At 44.2% G+C, this 4696-nt stretch overlaps 1 protein-coding gene across 1 annotated transcript in view; it reads right to left on the reverse strand.

The window, feature by feature from the left end:
• Window positions 1-4345, reverse strand: part of LOC128659731 (oocyte zinc finger protein XlCOF6-like) — a 665326-nt gene extending 660981 nt beyond the window's left edge. Inside the window, exon 1 of the mRNA XM_053713311.1 lies at window positions 3995-4345. The gene's annotated coding sequence lies outside the window, so the exon portion shown is untranslated. The remainder of the gene's footprint in view (window positions 1-3994) is intronic.
• Window positions 4346-4696: the final 351 nt, after the last annotated feature.

Raw genomic sequence — 4696 nt, forward strand, 5'->3', positions numbered from 1 at the left:
TATTCTCCAGACCAGTAGTGAGACCCTTAAATAGCACACAGAGTTATAAGTTTAGCACTTTTAGTCTTCCTTACTAACTTCATCATCACAGACTAATAATCAGTGTGAGATGTTTTGAGAGGTTAATAAGCAGTGATCTTATGATGCTTCTTAGCTTGCTATATTAGTTTTAATAATACTCACTGTTAAATTAAGCACTCAAATCAGTGGTGGTTCTGGGGTGGGGAACACTCACTGGGGGAGTTGTGGGGGTAACACACATGGGAACAAGGTAGGCATAAGTGTATAGGTGTAAGCTGTGTAGTGTGTGTGTGTGTGTGTATGTATAAGTGTGTGTGTGTACCTGCATGTATAAATGTAAGCTATGAAGTGTGTGTATCTGCATGTGTAATTGTATACTATGTAGTGTGTGTGTGTGTGTGTGTGTATCTGCATGTATAAGTGGATGCTATGTAGTGTGTGTGTTTCTGTATGTGTAAGTGTATGCTATGTAGTGTGTGTGTGTGCGCGCCTATCTGCATGTATAAGTGTATGCTATGTAGTGTGTGTGTTTCTGTACGTGTAAGTGTATGCTATGTAGTATGTGTGTGCGCGCGCCTATCTGCATGTATTAGTGTATGCTATGTAGTATGTGTGTTTCTGTACGTGTAAGTGTATGCTATGTAGTGTGTGTGTGCGCCTATCTGCATGTATAAGTGTATGCTATGTAGAGTGTGTGTGTATCTGCATGTGTAAGTGTATGCTATGTAGTGTGTGTGCATGTGTTAGTGTATGCAATGTAGTGTGTGTGTATCTGCATATGTTAGTGTATGCTATGTAGTGTGTGTGTGTGTATCTGCATATGTAAGTGTATTCTATGGTGTGTGTATGTGCATGTGTAAGTGTATGCTATGTAGTGTGTGTATCTGTATGTGTAAGTGTATGCTATGTAGTGTGTGTGTATCTGCATGTGTAAGTGTATGCTATGTAGTGTGTTACTGTGCATTTTTGCTAACTTTAAAGCCCAGAATCTAGAATATTAATGGGGAATGCAGAGAGCAGTTTTAAAGAATCTATTATTAAATGTCCAATTAAGATAAAAATATTTAGCGCTGTCTCTGCAAAGGCTAATTAAATACAGAGCTCACATGGCTATACTAGTGGTTTGAGCTTGTGTTTGATTTACTGCCTAAGAGTATTAAAAGATATGACTTTATTTAGAATTTTATTTATATTACTTTGGTCTTATGATTTTGTATTAAGCCCATCCCTGCTCCTGCCCACCACATTTCAAATTTTTGCCGCAGGGGGGATGTCCCTCTTTTGAATTTTGAAATGTTGGGAGATATATACACACATACATATCTATCTATCTATCTATCTATCTATCTATCTATATATATATATATACACACACATACATATAAACACACATCATTTATTGGGATGGAATTTTTCTTGCTTTTATTTACACATATACATATATACATACACACACACACACACACACACACAGAGAGAAGCGCACTCACAGGAATGAACAACTAGCTCAATACCATTGTTAGCCTGTTCTATGGCGATTTACCACCTGGGTGCAGCTTATTTTAGCCCAGTAATGCTTTTCACAGAGAAGAACTTTCATGTAGTATATCAGTCTGATCCCGCCTATTACGGTCAGTCCAGCACCGAAAATACCAGGCAATTCCTCTCTGAACAAGGAGCACAGCAACCCCAGACGATCGTTTCGGCCTTCATTGGGCCTTGTCAGTGAGGTGTAGCCATATTCCTCTAAGCCAGTGGCGTCACTAGGGGGGGGGGCTAGGGGGGCCAGCCCCGGCACTTTCATAATTCTTCAGGGACCAGGAGGAGGGAGGACTGAGGAGTCAGGAGTATGTGTGAGAGAGTATTTTTATTTTTTACACAGCACTCAGCACGTGCCTCAAGCCTGCTCTGCACGCAGCACCACGGGTGGCACTCCTATAATTACCCCATACAATGCTTGCTGCTGGCGTTATTTGCTGCTCCTCCTGAGTCCTCCAGATCAGTTCCAGTGCCCTCACATTCCTTCACAGGCCCAGCACAAGGAACTCATGACCGGAGACTCTGGGAAGAGGGAGGAGCAAGCCAGCAGGTGATGGTGCAGTGTGTGCACTGTGCAGATTCTGCAGAAGCGCGGGGGACGGAGCTCCTTGCACTGACTGGCTGTCTCCGTGTTGTGGACTGACTGGCACTGCTGTAGCTGAGCGTGGCGCATTGTAAAGACCGGTCTCACGGTCTGTGACGTCGTCCCCGGTCCAAAGGAGAGAGCTGATTCTGGGGTAGTGTACAAAAAGATCATACTGTTACATGAATATTCTGTTGTACTTGGCGGCTCCACCAATATTTTCCCTAGCACCTTTAACTTCATAGAAAATGGTCAGCCCGTGCTTTCTGTATCAAACACCACCAGGGTTACAATACAAGAAGCTGTGACAGTACACCCTGAAGCGTGGATTTGCATGTTCTAATGGCGACACACTATAATGTGCACTAAAAGGTCAGCGTCTCCAATTTACAATTTAAAAATGGTTCTGCAGCCAAATTAACATCATCTATTACTAGTTATATTACATTATTCTGCAGCACATCTCATATGATCTCTGCACGTGCAAGTTATGATGAGCAGCAATTTTAACCTGTTCTATACACAGTTATAAATCGCCTACATCACATTTCCTCTGAATCAATAAAAGTAATTTAAAAAGAGCATCCTATGTGTTACGGCACCCCCAAGCATAAAAGGGTTAAACCGCCGTTTAGTAGATCTTCCCTTTCAGAGGCACAGCATACAGTAAATTTCCCCTCTCCCTCCCCCCAAGCATGAGTCAAAGCTCCATGGTGAGGGTCAAACAGATATCAGCCAGAGCTGTGGGTTTATTGTTCTTATATACACATTTTTACACATTAGTACCACCCACAGGGTTTTGTAAAACAACCAATAAACACATACAATACTCTCAGACACTCCCACACAAAATCCTCCCCTCTGCCTGATGCAATTACCTTACACAATGGGTGATGCAGTTACCTTACACAATGGTTGATACAATTACCTTACCAGTTCCACAGAGTCTTCTATCCTGGAGATAATTGGGAAGTAATACAATTATCTCCAAGGACAGAGGCAAAACTCCATTGAACACATGGTAGCAAAAGACAATAATATACATAAAAATATATAACTGTGCAGCTATTGCATAAAACAGGTACATTCAACAAATCCCCAGATAGCCTAGATCTGAGCGCACATTATTACTGAATGGTGCTCAGGTCACACACATACAGTTCAATTGCCATGGAGCCAAAGTCTTTTACATAGTCTTTCGTTATACGAATGGGCTCCATGGCATAGCTATCTGGGGTATTACTGTTCAAATAGGGCAAGCACCGAACGACCCGGCCTTCGTTTCCCTGCAGGGGAAAATCAAGCGTTTCAACAGGGGGCCATAGTCTAAAGGCAGCAGACGGGCAACCAGGCTCCTCCAATGCACAGTGGCGAGATTGGTCTCGTCACACTATGTAATGATTCAATAAGTGCAAGTTACTAAAAATGATGCAGTCCTTTGCATGTATCTGTTACCCTGCCGCACACACTGTATGTTATCTCTGCGCATACACAAGTTGCTTTGCACTACGTTCTACATTATCTAATATATTATCAGCATGGTTGCAGCAACTCCTCCTCCATTACCTCTAAACTCTGCCTGGGTCCCTACACATAATAATCCCCCCTCCTTCCTGCTAATTGCTGCTACGAGTTCTGGCTTACGTATACGGTGGGCACATCTAACTTCTGCACTCCACCACAAAGGAAAGTGAAGGACCTATTTAGGGACAGAACAATTTAAGGGTTCATTTCTCTGGAAGAAAGGAGAGGAAAGGGTTAAAAGGTGGAGTATGCTGGACAGCTAGAGTTTAGGAGGCAGAGATTCAGAGGTGATAAAAAGAACTGCAGAACAGAAAGTGAATCACTAACCTGTTTCTTGTCTTGCAGGTGTCATCATGGGGAGATCCAGGCGTTCTGCGAAGGCTCCAAGGAGGTTCGATGAAGAAGAAAAATTACCTGCAAGGAAGAAGAGGACAGCAGTATCAACAACTGGTGACGAGGTGGTGGTCTGTGCCCCCTCTATCCCTGTTTCAGTGACTTCCCCAGCTGTCTCTATGTCTGTCCCTGCAGTTTCCTCTGCTGCTGGGGCTTTTCCTAGGACTGGTGCATTTCTGACTATCTATTCTATCTCGGTTCCTACTCATTCCTCTGCCCCGCCTAGCTACATCTACTGTTTCCTCTTTCCCTATCTCTACTGTTTATTTGGAGTCTCTTGTGCCCCCCACCCATTTTTTCACCCCTCCAGTCTCAAGCCTCTCCCTCCCTGCTCCAATATTTCCCCCTCCACAATCTCTTGTGGCTTCTTTTTCTTCTGACCTTGTGGTGCAGTCTTCCTTGGCAGCTGAATAGCTGCTGCTGTCCCCAGAGCTCCGCTTTTCTCAGCGGAGACCTGGGGGATCCCCTTCGCCCATTTTTATATCAGGGCAGCAGGGGATGGAAGGAAGGCCATGTGGGCCGTTTTTAGAGGCGCATGGCCTCAGGCATCCTCTTCCGGCTCTTGCTGCAGACTCTGTGGGCGCGCGACTTGGCCCCGCCCACTGCCCTCCCGGTCGCCATCTTGGATCCGGAGAG

The sequence above is a fragment of the Bombina bombina genome, chromosome 5 (assembly GCF_027579735.1).
Source record: "Bombina bombina isolate aBomBom1 chromosome 5, aBomBom1.pri, whole genome shotgun sequence".
In the NCBI taxonomy this organism is placed as follows: domain Eukaryota; kingdom Metazoa; phylum Chordata; class Amphibia; order Anura; family Bombinatoridae; genus Bombina; species Bombina bombina.